This window comes from Crocuta crocuta, unplaced genomic scaffold (assembly GCF_008692635.1).
Source record: "Crocuta crocuta isolate KB4526 unplaced genomic scaffold, BGI_CrCroc_1.0 scaffold613, whole genome shotgun sequence".
Classification (NCBI taxonomy): domain Eukaryota; kingdom Metazoa; phylum Chordata; class Mammalia; order Carnivora; family Hyaenidae; genus Crocuta; species Crocuta crocuta.
In genome coordinates, this window is record NW_027528880.1 from 940840 (window position 1) to 957073 (window position 16234).

The window sequence follows — 16234 nt, forward strand, 5'->3', positions numbered from 1 at the left end:
GTGCTTTGACCCCCATTGGCCAGATGGCCTCTCCCCCAGCTCTCCCCACAGCCCCCCACGCCCTCTCCCTGCTGCCTTGCTGTCTCCTTGGATCCTTCTTGGGCTGAGAGGGTGTGTCTGCCTTGGAAGATGCCAGTAAGCAGCCCACGGCTGCCTCCCCAGCTCCTGGACCCCCAGGGCACCCCCTGCAGCCTCCTTCTGCCGCTCACCTGGCCACGGCTGCTCCCTACTGGGCACACTAGCTGTGGGGGTCGCCCCCCACTCGGTCCCGCCCTTCTGACCCCAGAACCTGCCTTGTAGACTGGGTTCCGCCAGCGTGCACCCGCTCACTGCAGCCACGACCACGTCCACAAGGGCCTGCGGAGGCACGTGGCCACCGTCCCCTGCCCGTGCCAGCACGTGTAGCTCCAAATCCCCACAAAACCCCTCTTGCTGCCCCCCACTTGTGGGGCTAGCATGGCCCGCAGCCGCACCCTGCCTGGCAGGTGCACGGATACAAAGAGCCCATCATCAGGACTAAGGGCTGTGAGTGAGCCCGGGCCCGGCACTGGCAGACGCCAGCCAAGGGCCGGATGGGCAGGTGGGCGCTCAGCCAGGGAGAACCTGGAGCCTAATGTTGAGGCCACCCCGAGGCCCTGGGCTCAGGGACAGAGGGCGCCCGCAGGTCAATCCTGTTGTCAGTGCGTCTCAGCCGTGCGCGGTAGCTGTAGATGAAATGACCTATAAATCTGGGTGCAGAGGGAGGGGCCTGCAAGTCTGCTCTCTGCTCTCCCTGGGGTCAGGGGTGCTAAAGTCTCAGGCCTCCGCAGCCCCAGGAGGGGACTTCCTGTAGGAAGTGCCACCCCCCCCAATGCGCATCCTCATCTGAATCAGACCTCTGCCAGCAGCACCCCCAAGAGACGCTGACGGGGCGCCCACAGGTGCAGGCGGTGCTGATGGGGGTTTCTGCCCTTCACTTCCCAGCAAACCAGCTGTGATCCCCCCTTACCCTCCAGAGATGCCAGAGGCTGAGCTCAAGCAGTCCGGGCAGCGATCCAGCTCAGGACTTGGGGGGCTTTCTGTGCCCATGGTTGTGCTTGCTGGGCGAGACCTCCAGGGAGGAGGGCCATGCCCCTCGGCCTGGCCCCACCACCCTGCTGGCCCAGAGCTGGCGCCCAGGCCAGGCCAAGGCATAAGGTGGCAGCTGCCCCTGCCCTCCAGACACAGGTAGAGCTGGGCAGGGCACACCCCTCACCCGGGCCTGGACACACCGGGCGTCCACTCCAAGGCACCCACAGCCGTAGCCACGTCCTTCTTGGCTCCTCAGGAGTGGTTTGACCAGACACAGTCCCCGCTGCCTTTCCTCTGGGGCCCCTGCAGCCCAGCCCGGCCGGGACAGATGGGGGGCACTGTGGGCACGGGGCAGGGCCTGGTCCTGAGTCTCACCCCACAGACCACCCAGGGGCCCAGAAGCCCAAGAAATCCAGACTCCTAAAGACAATGCCCAGGGTGGTCCTGTGGGAGGGATGGTGGTACCACAGCCCAGACCACTGCCCCGGAGCCGACGGTGACCCAGCCCAAACCTCCGTGTCCCCACTGGCCTCTCAAAGGCATACTTGCCTCTAGTCCCCGTGTGGACCAAAGGTGATGGGGAACCCCCTCCCCCTCCCCCCGCGTGGTGCCGGCGTGCGGTCCGGACACCTGCTTTTCTCCGTGGTGAGGCCCCTCGATGTCAGGGCCACCTGTTAGGGGAAGAGCACCAGCTCAGATGAGGGACCACACGAGCCAGGGGCACGTGGGCACTTCGAGGGGGCACGCTGAAGTGACCTCTGGCCAAATCCGTCTGTGGATCCTGGGTGGAGAAGACGTTAATCAGCCCTTTGTTGTTGCCTGACTTCTCAACGGCTCTCATCATGCTAATACCCCCACGGTCCCCCTGTGGCCCCCCCAACACGGTCCCCGGGCTGTTCCCCCCCCCGCGGTCCTGGCTGGGGGGCGGTCCCCCTGTGGTCCTCTCAGCCACCCCTCCTGGCCTTCCTTCCCCCCTGTAACAGGTACCGTCGGAGCGGGAAATTGGGGTATTGGGGCTCTGCCCCGGGAGGGCAGGCAGCAGGGAGAAGTGGGCAGTGGGGCAGCGCGGGCGGGGTTGGCCAGGATCCGAGCCCGGCCTCTGGGTACCTCGCAAGGGCGGGGGGGGCTGCCGTGAAGGTCACGGCACCTCCCCTCACCCCCGACACTCGGGACTCACCAGACCACGGCTTCGGACAAGGGTCCCCATGTCAGCCACAGTGAGACCTCAGCTGCCCACACCATGCGGCCAGAGCGACCTTCGGTGACCTTCTGCACTCAGGCGCCTGTCGGGTCTTGCTCGGGTCCTGTCTACTCACACTGACCATGATGTGAAAGAGGACGTGTCCCAAGAAGACAGAGGACATGTACGGTCAGAGCCAGCGGTGTCGTGGGAGCACAGGGTGACATGCCCTCGGCACAGTAACCCTTCCCCGGACCCCCAGGAGCAGAGGACAGAGAGTCCTCAGCACAGGCCTCGGCCGGAGGAACAGCAGGGAAGCTAGGCCCCTGAGGGCCGAGGTGACTGTGTGTGGCGCTTGCCCAGGTCAAGGAAAGGCTGAGAAAGCTGGGGTCCAGGCAGGGAGGGCTTGCGGCTTTCAGCTTGGCCTGGGGGTGTCCCCGCAGGGTCCCGGCCCACAGGGCTTATGAGCTGCGCGCCTGAGCACACAGGGCCCCCCCGCACCACCGCCCCAGGCCAGGCGCTTGCAGAGAACAGCGGCCAGGGACGCTCGCGTGCCCCCGAAACGGTGGTGGGCGCGGCCACCTCCCAGCTGCACCCCTGCTAGAGGCGTCAGGCTGACGTGCCGCCCCCTCCCCACTGTGCGCCAAGCCCGTGTGCAGCTCCCCACACCTCCTCAGTCTCTGGAGGCTGACGGGCTCCTCCACTTGCGCCCCCACCCGCGGCCGCCTGCTCCCCAGGGCTTGCCGAGGGCGCAGACGGACTGGGGGGCTTCGGGACTCACCACGGAGCTGCGCCTGGGAGGGACCCCCTCCCCTCAGTCTGGGGTGAGCTGGCAAGGGGCTTCCGTGGAAGGAAGTCAGCGCCCTGAGTGCAGGCCCAGAGGGGGGACCCAAGGCCCCCTCGCGCTGGTTGGGGTGGGGGAGGACGGCCCAGGATTCGGGGACAGCGGGGCGCCCCCACCTCTCCAGCCCGGAGTGCTTGCAGACTCAAGCATCCGGGGCGACCGGACCAGGGGCAAGGCAGACGGCTGGGGCCCGACAGCTCGTTTTGCTCACAGGTTTGAAACAAACCCTTGCCCGGAGCCTCGTGTGGACCCCAGTTAATTAGCCGAACGTGAGGTTTTGCCCGAGTCCGAGTCCGAGGAGAAGGTCACGCCTCCCCACCCCACGCCCTCCCTCCTCCCCTGCTCTCAGCAGAAAGTCAGTCCTCTTTCCCGACCTCATCCCTGACCCTCTGGGGCCCATCCTCCAGCCCACAGGCTGAGCGTGTTTCCATGGCAACCTGCACGCGCCTCCCACTGTGAGCTTTGGGGGGGGGGGCCGCCTGGGTCTCCCCAGAGAGGGGAGCAGAGGGAGGCCCCAGGAACTAAGCCCAGCCTCCCTGGGGACTGAGCCTCCAACCTGCTCTTAGCCACTGCATCTTCTGCCTCCTGCTCACGACCTCACGTGTTCATCCCAGAGGGAGCCTGGAAACAGGGAAACTGAGGCACAGAAAGAGTGGGGAGGACTTCCCGTTTAGCAACGCCCACAACCCCTTCCGAGGGAACTGGCAGTCGCCAGCAGAGTGTCCCCGGGACAGGATGGCGGCTACCGGCGCTCCGAGCGAGGGTGCTGGGCGGGCCCGTCTCCTCACCTGGAGCCCCTTCGGGGGCGATGGCTGCGCTGCCCAGGCAGCATCTGCCACCTGGTGTGGTGACACTTCTGTCTGGTGGCCGCTCCGGTGTCCCGGTGTTCACCTTGGACACTGCGGCATCCCGGAGAGGCTGACTCCGTGCAGCTGGACCGGCGTCAGGGAGGGTCAGCCCCAGGCCTGGCCGCACGGACACCGGGGTCCCCTGTGTGCCGGGCGCGGCGCTGCCCCAGCCTGTGCCTTCACCCACCTGTGCGCACCCAGCGTGACAACTGACAAAGGGTCCTCCGGGCCCCTGGATGTCCTTCCCGGGGGGCGAGGGGTAACTGTACTGTTTCGGACACACACAGGCCCTGCATGTCAGGTTTTGATAGCAAAATCATTATTTCTGATGCAAATTTCTCAGCCCACAGAGATTGCTGGAATGTGGCTGAATAAAAGTGGGGGCCATCTGTGCTTCCAGAGTCCCAAGCCCCCCCCAGCCTCTTCACTCTTCTTCCTCCCTCCCTGCCTTCCTTCCTCACCCTAGAGCAGCCCGCTCACCTCCAGTCCTGGGGGCAACCTCATTTCCCCAGTGGCCCTTGACGTTTATCAGAGAAAGAAGGAAAAAGTGGGCATATGCCCGTGAACCCAGCAATCGAGCATCTGGCCTTACCTGGTCTCAGAGAGAAGCCCAAGCCAGCAGCCAGCCCCCGTTGCCCGCTGCCGGACCCCAGCCACACCAGCGTCCCACACCCCTGCCTCCTCGTGTTTGCATCTGGGAGCCCAGGAGGCGAGGGGAGGGACGCTGATTGTTTCCTCTGTGAACCCAGGGAGGGAGGTGGGGCTCTTCAAGGTGGGGGGGCGTGCAGAGTGCGGAGGGGGCTTCGGGGAGGCAGGCTGAGCTGGGAGGGAAGCTCCTTCCGTGGGCTGCCTGCTCTCCCTGTCGTCCCCTTCCCAGCCTCTGATTTGGCTCAGGTAGGACCTCATTTAAGTAGAAGCCCATCTTGGAGCACCCGGGGGACTCAGCCGGTGAACCATCTGACTTTCGCTCAGGTCACAGCCTTGCAGTTCATGGGCTCAAGCCCCAAGTCGGGCTCTGTGCTGACAGCTCAGAGCCCAGAGCCTGCTTCGAATTCTATGTCTCCCTCTCTCTCTGCCCCTTCCCTGCTCTCTCTTTCTCTCTCAAAAATAAATAAACATTAGAAATTTTTTTAATTAAAAAATATCTTACAATAAGTAAAAAAATAANAGGCCTCCCTGCTGGAAAAGGCAGATGCGGACGGTTAGCTCTGGAGAAGCACTGAGGTCCCACCCCAGGCTGCTGGCGGGAGACCCTGACCCAGAGGACGCCAGGACCCCGCTGGCTCCAAGCCCCCAAGTTGCTAGGAGGGGCCTGGGGTCCTGCAGCGCCCCCGGGAGGGAGCTTCTGGGCTTGGAGCCGGCTGGCCGTGCTGTGGTCACCACCGGCCCTGCACGCACCGCCGGCTGGGGACTGGACACGGCTGCCCGGGCCTGGTCCTCGTCCTGAGGGCGCGTGTTGGACGGAGCTGCTTGGAGCGTTGGCAGGAAAGATGAATAGACTGGAGAGTGAGGGCCCTCCTAGCACGATGGAGGGGAGGCCCTCGCAGGACTGCGGCTCTCGCGGCGCAGGGCAGCACGGTCCTGCCGGCCCTGGGGGGCATCGGGGCGGGCGCCCAGACACCCCAGCCTTTGAGCCCTGGCTCCCAAGCTGGCAGGTCTGCAGCTGGATGCCTGCCCACTGCCACTGTGTGGGGCCATCACCCCAATGTCACTGTGTGGGGCTGTCACCCAGGCCTCTCCCTAAAGGGACAGGCCCATCTGCCCTTGACCCAGCCCCTCTTTCAAACGAGGGGTCCTGCAGCCAAGGCACCCCTCCCGCTGGGCTGCGCCTGTGGGCTTGGGCACCGCGGCCCTCACCCCAGTGTCTAAAAAGGCACATAAACTATTGACCAGATCACGGCTCACTGCCTGGAGAATAGAACTGAGTCACATGCTAAGCAGCGCGGCCCCTCCTGTCCGGGAGGTGAGGGCCAGCCCTTCCTGCGGCCACACACGGGGGACTTGGTTTCCTGAGGCACTTGCCTGGCCGGGGACCTGGCCTCGGCCTCCACCCGGCATGGCTGGGTCTCGCTGCCTCATCAGCCTTGTTATTTCATCCTGTTCTATTTCCTCGATGGAAAGATGACCGAAGATTTGTTTGGTGTTTTCAAGTTATAAAACCCCCAGGTGAGGCCTTGGCCATTTCCACAGAGAAGCAGGACTGGAGTTCTCTCCAGCCGCCCTCACCTCCTGCATCCCGTCACCGGGTGGGAGTCGGAGCCACCCGGCCCCTGCAGCCTGCAGGGGGGCGGGGGGAGACTCCGCCAGCCGGCAGTGCAGCCTCAGCAAGCGCTGGGCCCTGCCTCCCCCTCGCCTTCCCTACAGGCCGGCCCTGGCTGGCCTCCTGGCAGCCTGGCCTCCCTAGGACAGATCTGCTCCCCACACACATGCAGGGGTCGTGACCTCATGAGACTCCACAGGCAGGGACTGCACCGAGAGGCACAGAAGGGGTGAGCCAGCCGCCAGCCGGGCCACAGCCTGGGCCTCACACCTGGACACTCTCCCCTTCCCGGAGCTCGGGGGACTTGCCTGCAGAGCCTCACTCTGGGCAGTGGCAGCGGCCACTTAGGTGCCAAAGAACCACTTGGAACGTTCTGTGTGGCTCTTAACCCATTTGTGGGACCAGGCTCTGAGCTCTGTGCTCTTCTCTGACTTGGGGGTCAAGGAGAGTCAAGTCTGGGGCCCCTCTCTCAGCACCCGGACCGCACCCAACCGTCTGGAAGCCCTGTGGTTCATCCCAGCGCCGGGTAACGCAAACACATCGAGAACTCCCAGGTGCCAAGTTGCAGGAGTGACCACGAGCGGGGGTCTGTCTCCAGGATGCCCTGTCCCTAAGGCGCTGGCCAGTGGGTGCTAATGCGCTGGCACCCGCTGCCACCACGGTCACTGGGCGACGGGTTTGGTCTGAGCGCCTGAGCGCCAGGCAGGTGCCAGGTGCGGTCGTGCGCCGGGAGGGGCGGCCTGACCTGCGGGACTGGGTTGAGTCTCTGCTGTCGGCCCCGCCTGCTGCCGTGATGACCACCTTCCTGTCGGCACCTTCAGAGCCAGCGCAGTACGTGCCCAGATGACCTGAGCAAGGCCACCAGCCAACCGGAGCCAACGACGTCACGCGACGGCAGCGGCGCGCGGGCATCGCACACGGGCGTCCAGCAAGCACAGCGGGTTCTGGGCCCTCAAACAAACCCCAGCAGAGAAATCGCACAGACCGTACGCAGTGCACACGCAAGTAGAAATTGGTGACAGAATGACACGGTGAAAACCCCCAAATATCCTCACCCTCCAAAATAACCCCACGAAGGAGGAAGTCTCAGGGGAAGTTTGGAAATATTTTGAGCGAGAATGAAAATGAAAAACGCCGACCACAGGGCTCGAGGGAAAGCTGTGGTTGGGTGCTTGGCCCCGGGGGACGGCAAGCCCTCAGGAGAGCAGGGCGAAGGGGCGAGGGTCAGAGCCGAAATCAGCACGACTGCAAACAGTCAGAGAGAGAGGAGGAAGGCGGACATTGCGGCCCCGGGGCGGGGGGGGCAGGAGGGCCCCACCCCGTCTCGAGGGGCCTCCAGCTCCCCAGAGGCACAGACTACGGGGCGTCCCGCTGAAGCGACGTCAGAGCAGCCCCGCGCGCGGAAGCTGGAGCCTCCCCGGAGGACTCCAGGCCCGAGGTGCCGCTCTGGAGGCAGGAGTAATGTCGATTCACAGCGTCACTTCCAGAGACAGAGCACGTCCCTCCCGAGTCTCGGCCCCCTGACACTGCCCGACGCGGGAACCAGATGCCGTGCATGCGCCAGCGCCCAGGAGCACGGGGTCCCGCAAAACGTAGAGCCTAAGATGTAACACAGCATCACGGCCTCACATCATCCCGGGCCCAGCGCTGGGAAGAGGAGGCCACGCGTCCCCTCAGTGGATGCAGACAAGCGTCCTCGACGAGAGCTTCCAGCAACCCGGGACCGGCCTGGCTCTCCAGCTGCCGTCACGGCGCCCCGCTCCGCTCCGTCTGCGCCCCCGGGGGCCGGGCCCTGTGCATCCCGCGATTTTGCATTTGCGTATCTGTCGCTGCACAACACATTACCCCGAAACCTGTGGCTTGAAACAGCGACGACGAGGGTCAGCGGTGTGTGCAGCTCCTGATCTAGAGGTTGTGAGTTTGAGCCTCGTGGTGGATGAAGAGATTACTTAAAAATAATAAAACCTTATATGGAAACTAACTTGACAATAAACTATTTGTAAAAAAAAAAAAAAAGGTTTCCATAATAAAAAATTAGAATATAAAACAATAATAATAAAACCTTAAAAAAAAAAAAAGCCACAGTGACTAGCATGGTTGTGTCTCACAGCTTCTGTAGATCGGGACTCTGGACAGGACCTGGCGGGGACCAAGGTCTCTGCCCCCCGTGTCCAGGGACTCAGCTGGGGCTGGGAGCATCCGAAGGTTTTCCTCACAAGCTGGCGACTGGTCCTGGTGTCGGCAGAGCCCCGAGCTGCCGCCGCGGACTGGGGCCACTTCCCGAGGTCTCCCCTGCGGCTCTGGCTGGGTTTCAGAGGGGAGCGTCCCGGGGGAGAGCCAGAGGGGAGCCACGATGCCCTCACTGTCTGGCCATGGGACTCAGGCAGCATCACTTCCGTGCACCCAGGTCACCGGGGACAGAGTGTAGCCCCCACTACGGAGCCCGGGAGGTACCCTGGTGCAGCCGCTGGTAGACAGGATCACCTGCGCGTGGGTTTGTCCCGTGGGAACGCACCTCCTCTCTGTAAACCTGTCTGTGCCTCCGGCCCAGTCAGCGTGCCCGGAACGTGGTGGATGCTGGCCGGGGCTCCCGGCCTCGGACAGTCCCCGGAGGGAGCGCGTGTGTGTGTTGGGTGCAGTGTCCCCTCCCCTCCGAGCATGGACCTCGGAGGGTGACAGGCGCACCTGTCAGCCGCGCCCACAGTGTGTGCGGAGGGTGGGTCTCACGTACACGGAAGGAGGGACTCAGGGCTGCCCCGCAGATTCTTGCTCTCAGGCTGTTTTTAGAGTTTGGTGGGCAGGGCTCCCCAAGCCCCGGCTGGCCTCCCCTGTGCTCTCGGAGGGAAGCCTGAAGCTCCCAAGGTGGGTGCAGGGACCCCCTGAACCAGGGAACCCATTCACCCACCTTTTCCCAGAAACGCTCTGTCCCACCCACATCTTCAGGGCCGTTGTCTGTGATGTCACTGACACTCATGTCCAAGAGCAGAGCCAGGCAGGCCCCGTTCAAACCCGCTCTGTAACCTCCTGGCCGGCCACGTCCGCACCCTGCCGTCCCTGCCCGGGCGCCTCTGGCGACACTCAGGTCCCTCTCCTGAATGGGGAGGGGGCTGGGAACACAGGCCGAACAGCAAACGGAGAACAAAGGCATTGGGGGGCGGGGAGGGCTCGTCCCCAACGCTGAGCTTGTCCCCTTAACCAGCCCCTGTGTCCCCACGCCCCCCACCGCATCTGAAGCAGGAAGTGGGGGAGGCGAGGCTGTTGGGGGGGAGGGTCCCCTCCTAAGCAACTCTGCAGGAGCCGGGGCGCTGTGGGCACCCCCACCCCGTGCACTCACGTCAACCCGTCTCCGGCCCCGGCTGGATCCATCTAGGGGGGCAGGACTCTCCCCGTGGAGTTGGGAGGCACAAATCTTGCGCCTGCTGCATACACAGCAGCATCCAGGAGGGGCCAGCGGAGAGGAACAGCTGCGTTAGCCTGCAGCAGGGAGGGGAGCGGGTGACTGTGGCTCACTGGGCACCCGGGGTGCCGGCCCTGGCACAGAAAGGAAAGCCCCCAGCAGCCCTGAGCCCTGGAAGGCGGTAGGGGCTGGGCGCTGACACGGGGGTGGGGGAGCACCAGGGAAAGTGACCCAGGACCAGGGCCCATCGGGCAGACTTCATGGAGGAAGCAGCCCTGGGGCACACCCCGGGCAGGCGGCCCCCCATGTGCTGAGGCGGTGGGGCAGGGTCCAGGCCCCAGGTCCTCCTCCCCCAGCACTGGGTCTGCACCTGGGGGGCCTGGGGCTCCAGAGCCTCCCCTGCGCAGGGCAGGCCACGAGCAGGGTGGCCCGCTCACATCCTCAACGCCTGAGCGGCTTGCACACAGGCCTCTGCGCAAGCAGCAGGGAGGAAGTTAACACAAACCAAGTCCAGTGCAAATGTCAGACCAGCCGTGGGACGGGAGTGAGAGGCTCTGAATGTCCAGGAGAACGTGGCTCCGGGGGCGCTCCTCCAGCGCCTGGGCCGCGGGGCGCCGCCTCCTGTGAAGCCGCAGGGGAGAGACAGCCTCAGGCCTTGTCGCCTCTGGAGCAGAGCCAGCGCCCAGTCCAGGGAAATTCCGGAGAGCCTCCCTCTAAGAGCGGTGCTACAGACGACACCATCAGGGTCTGCCGAGTCCAGACCCAGAAGACAAAAGCTAACAGGTACAAAGTGACATCTGACCCAGAGGTGACAAACCGAAACCTGAATTCGCTGCCCTGGGTGGTAGTTGGGTCATGAGGAAAAAACCAAAGGTACTGGTGGACCACAAGCTGCCCAGGACTTAATTTGGCTGCATCACAAGAGATCTCCTACCTGGAATGCAGGAGGGGACAGGGCCAGTGGCCTGTGCAGGGAGGGCCCTGCGGCCTTCGGTATGGCGGTGGGCTCCACGCCGAGGAGGGTGAGGGTGACTGAATTACCACAAGGCGGCCATGGCGGGTGTGAACACTTGGCCCTCTGAGGTCAGTGGACAGACCGGGGCAGCAGAGGCCGAGGGACCACCAGTCTCGGGACAGACTGTGTCCCAGGGCTGACTGTGTCCTGGGTCAGAGGATGGCGGTGACATCCGGGGAAGGGCCACAAAACCGCCACCAGGACCACACCCTACTGCCCCCGAGCTCCTCCGACCTTGAGCTCTGTGCGTCCCTGAGCCTCCGGAGGGGCTGGGGACAGAGGGTGCGTGTGGCCACGGCTCCTCAGCGCCCTTGACGTCCCCTGGCCGACCGCTCGCCCCAGTGGGTCCCATGCAGGGTGGCTCCAGGCGGGGAGGCACCTGGGATAGCCCGCATCTCCTGAGCCGCCCACCGCTGACCCCTTCCTGCCCAGCCTGCCTCGGGCCACTTCCATGTGGACGTGTCGGGAATAAGCCAGGCCAGATGTTACACCTTCCTCTGCACAGAAGGAAAAGGCCAGTATCTTGAGCTAAACGATTTCATTTTGAAATTGAAAATGAAATTACTTTTTTGCATCTTATAAAACCAGATAATGGCTGCAGCCAGGAGTGAATTCCTAAGGACCCAGCAGGGCCTGGCTTCCAGGGCTTTCCTGGAGTCCCCCCCAGCACGTGCCCAGGGACTCGGGCGCCCAGGCCAGGGACAAGCAAGGGAGCCGGGCCTGGCTGGAGGGAAGCCCTCTGGAGGCGGGGTCCTCAGAGCACAGGATAGGAGAGAATGAAGGGGCCACATGTCACCCATAGGATGCAGGTCCAGACAAGGGAGGGACCCTGAGCAGAGCACTGCGGGGGCCCCCAGGAGGAGGCAGGCATGTGGGAGAGCCTGGCATGCTAGGAGGATTTGGGAGGAGGGCAGAGGCAGGGAAGGGCGGGAAGGGGCAGCCCAGGGAGAGGAGCCAGGCGGTGAAGGCCCCCAGGAAGCTTGAGGTATGACAAGGCTGAGTGGAGACTTTTCCCCTGCAGGCACTAGGGAGCCACAGAAGGCTTCAGAGTAGGGAGTGCGTGGCCAGAGGGGCAGAGGCCTTGCAGGAGGAGACTGGGGCCGTGAGAAGAGGAGGAGAGGGCCAGCCGGGTGGAAGGGTCACAGAAAACCTCACAGGACTCGATGAGCAAAGGCACCCGGACAATCCCAAGACTCCCCGGCCTGGCTCAACAAGGGAGCCCCCGATCCCAAGGCCCCGCACGCCCACCCTGAGGCCTGCTCAGACCCACAGGACCTGGGGCGCAGCCGGGGGTGCGTGTTTCTATAATACAGGACACCTCGGGGGCACTCTGTCCAGGAGAGGGGGTGGGGCTGGCTGGTGCTGCGAGGAGGTGAAGGGCGGGGGGAGGCCCGGCCCCCAGTGGAGCGGGCAGGAGGGCACGGTGCCCATGGGGGAAAGAGGGGGGAAAAGGGTGCAGCCCCTCACACAGCCCCCTCTGGCCTGTGGACCCCCATTCCACCATGCTCCCCATAATGGTGCTTTCAGAGGAGAGGGAGCCGGAATCTTGGGGTGCTGCTCCCCACCCCCCGGGGCTCTGCGGGAGCAGAGCCGGGCCTGGAGCGTGTGAGCAAGGTCAGCAAACAAACCTGAGCTCCTTCTCCTCATCCACTTGCTCAGGGACCCAGCTGCGGGCCGTCAGGAGAAGGTCAGGGGAGATTTGTTCCGGGAGCTTCCAGAAAGTGAGACTACAATAACAGGTTTGCGGGGGAGGGGCAGCTCCAAGGTCAGGGGACAGGCTTGGGTGGATGCCCCGTTCATGCCCCGAACGGTCCAGGCGGCACTAAGGACCCAGCGGAACTGCTGACCCAGGGTCGGCCGGTCGGGCCAGCCTGTGACCACCCCCCCCAAACCAGCGCTGCCCACTGGTCTCCACAAGGACCCCCTCCTGTCGGCTGCTTCATGGGCGTTCCAGGCAACACACACACACACACACACACACACACACACACACACACACACGAGCTGGTGAGGTGGCAATAACCCCTCGGCCAAGGCCACCTGGAGACGGGAGCTCTCCTGGCAGGAGCGCACAGCTGGCCTCATTTTCGGGTTGTGTCTGACCTCTAACCTCACTCACAAGTGGGGGAGGGGCAGGGACTTCACCCAGAGTGAAGGTTCAAGAATCCCAGGCAGGAAGCACCAGTCCTGGCCTGGCCGCAGGGCTGCGGCGGCTCTGCGGGGCCCTCCTCCCGGGGCACGCTGCCACCTAGCGGCGTCCTGGACGCTGTGGCTCCAGGGAGGGCGGGGGGGGGGGGCCCCAGGGGGCTGCNCCAGGGGGCTGCGGGCAGCGGTACTCGCCCACCGGCCTCCCTTGAGCCCGCGCCCACTCACTGCACCCACCTGCACCCACCCTGTCCTTCCGCTGACCGCGGCCCCCCTGGCCCCCTCCAGGCGCTATGCACACTCCTGGGTGCCCTGGGGACGACACCTTCCGACAATCAGAGGCGCCTGCAAGGTGCCCTCGTGTGGTGGAGCCCCAGGTGGAGGGTGGGGTCACAGCAAGCAGGGACGGTGGGCTTGTGTTTGGGGGCATCAAACATCCTCAAAACCTCGTCAGCCACTTGGCGTTGCTGACGTCGCTACAAAATCGTCTTCTGCCCTGTGAGCTTGTCCAGGGCCGGGGTCGGGGGAGAGAGCGAGGGGTCAGGACTGGCGGACGGGCCGAGCGAGACCGCCAGCACTCCTGCCTGCGCCCCTCAGTGCCCACAGGAGGGAGAGCTGGGCCCCCCAGGGGTCAGAGCCCAGAACCCCGGGGCCCTGCACCCCAGCCCCCATCCTCTGGCCCGTGAGGACCCCCTTCCTGCGCCCCAGCCGCAGCACGCCCAGCCCACAGCCTCGGACGCCAGTGAGGAAGCCAGCTGCCCTCATCCCTGCCCCCACCCCAGACTGCCCAGATGTGGCCCAGCCACCCGCAGCCGTCCCCGTCGTCCCCCACGGTGCCGGCCCCAGCGTCCAGCACCGGACAAGGGTACCCCTGAGCCCAGGAGACAGCAGGAGGCAGCTCTGTGCCTGGCGTACTGGGTCAGGGCCAAGGACACGCAGACAGTCTCGGAAACAGAGGGCGGCTCAGCTGGGGGTGGGCTCCCCTGTGAGTTCCGACGGCTTTCCCAGGCAGGCTCGGACCACACACCGGCCCCCGACCTACCTCTCCCGCCGTGGTTTCCTCCTGGGGGGGTGTGGGGATCTGTGCTCCCGCTGCACTGGGGGGGTGGGGAGGCCCGGGGAGGAAGCGTGCGCACCGGCCGCTGCCGGCCTGAAGCAAGGCCGTGCCGCCACGTGGGCCGGGTGCGGAGTGGCAAGAGAGGCCTGGGTATGTGGGGAGCAGCGGGGACCGTGGGCACCCCCTGCCCTGCTCTTCCCCACCCTGCTCTGCGCACCCTGTGGTCTGGCAGCCAGCGTCCACCCGGGCCGGTGAGCCCTGCAGAGGGCAGAACCTGGGCTGGCTGGGCCGCTGGGAGCTGTGGCCGGGCACGTGGCTCCCAGCACAGAGGCCACATTCTCTGATCTCCCCTACAGATCGTGGCTGGGTTTTAGCCAATGGAAGGAAGCAGAAGCTGTGTCCCTCCCATGCCATATTTGTCATGAAAGACAGATGTGAGTCCATCCTGTTGGGCCCGCGGTTACTTAGGGCTTCTCTGTTCTAAAGAAACTGAGACACTTCTTGGCGCGAGAAATGAGCCAAAGACCACTGAATGCAAGGGAATAATGACCTTCCTCTCCTGTGGCCACGGTGGGCGATGGGGTGGTCACAGGCGGGCTCCTGCCCTCCTTCCAGCCTCCTCCACACAGTGCAGGGGGCCGGTGTGTGAGAAGGTAGTGAGCCCCCGCCCCGAGCCCACAGGGGGCTGGGTTCTTCGCCCAGAGCTGCAGAGAAACCTGGGCAGAGTGGATGGTGCTGGCCCAGGCGCCCAAAGGCCATGCAGTACAGGTTCTGGGGCTCCCGGGACGGCTCTGGAGCCCACGGCCTCTTGGCGGGGACGCAGCAGGACCCTGGTTGGTGCTGAGGGTGGACAGAGACAAACCCAGGCCTGCAGACGGGAGCCCAGCTGTACCCGGAGCCAGGTCTAGTTCTCCCCAAAACCCAGACACCTCAGCCCAGAACTTTCTGGAAGTCTTGCAGCACAAGGGCCACTGGTTGGTGGCCAGGCCTGCCAGGACCCTCCCAGGCCCCACCGCCACAGGGCCAGGACGTCCGTGAAAGGGCCGTGAGGACCGTGAGCCTCGAGCCCCACTGAGGCCGGCGAGTCCGGGGCCCCATCCAGACGGGGCGCTGCCTCTAAGGCCCGTGTAGCGGCTCCTGCAGCTCAGCCAAGCCCGGGAGGCCCGGGGACGGTCCCGCGGGGTGACTCCGGAGGGCGGGGGCGGCGTTGCTGGAAACACTGAGCTTGCCTCTGTCTCAAACCCGACTGGAGCCGGGCCCTCACCTGGACCCCCAGTCCCACTGCACCCCCGCACCTCAGCCTGCTGGGCCCGCGCGGCGGCCGGGGTGCAGGAGGTGGGGGAGGGGAGACTGGGAAGCCGCCAACAGCAGGCCCTGCGCCAGGTGCCAGCAGCAAGGCCCACGTCTGCACGGGACCCACGTGCATGGGGCCCACGCCCGTGAACCCGGCCCATGTGCTGGGACGGCCCAGAGGGCTCACAGGCCCCAGACCCCGGCTGCTCCTGAAGGCCCAAGGGAAGGGCCCCAGGCAGGGGCCTCTGCGGGCTCAGGCCCGGGTGAGGGAGCATGAACTCCTATTGTCTTAAGCCACGACCTGCAGCCCTTTGTTATGGCAGCAAAGGACAGTGACAGAGCCCAAGGCCTTGACCCTGGCAGAGTGCGAGTCCCCCCCCACCTCCCATGGGAGCACAGTGGCCTCACGCTGCCTGGCACCTTGTGAGCAGGGCCACAGGCCAGCGGCCCCGAGACGGCAAGAAGAAAGAGGCCACACACAACATGCAGGTTGAATCACTGTGTTTTACTAAGTGCACAGTCCCTGTGGCAGTAGAACTTTCTGGAACTTTCCACATGCGCCCCGCTGCCAGATCCCACCCCTGCAGTCCCGCTCTCAGGTACAAGTGTCAACCTGACAGTGAGCTGAGTAAGTCAGCATCTCGGTTGGTCCATAGAAAACTGGAGTTCATTCCCTGGGCATCTATCCCTAGAAAACGGACAATGCACAAGTCGAGGGTCAAGTGTGCGGTGGTAACACATTCACGAAAAGAAAAGGCCCGGTGGCTACGGTGCAGGGATGCATACGAGTGGTCAGAGTGTACGTCAGTACTGAAGGCATTATGAGTATTCTTTGGAGCAAGGACAAGTGCAGACAGCCAAGGCAGCGGCGTGGGTGAGAGCTGCGGGGTGGCGCACGGGGACTGGGCACGGAAAGGGGCGAGGGAGGGCCCGGCGGGCGTGAGGCTGGTGCCAGGTCCGCTGCCCGCTCTGCGTCCGTCTGTGGAGCTGGCGGAGAGGAGGAGGCAGGGTCCTGTGTCGGTGCCCGGCAGACGCCAGGGGGCCTGGGGCAGCCTCAGTGAATTTCCGTCAACGTGCATTAAGGCAACAACATTATGAAACCCAGACAGAGGTGGGCGTGGGGGGGGCAGCACTGTGGGCCTCTC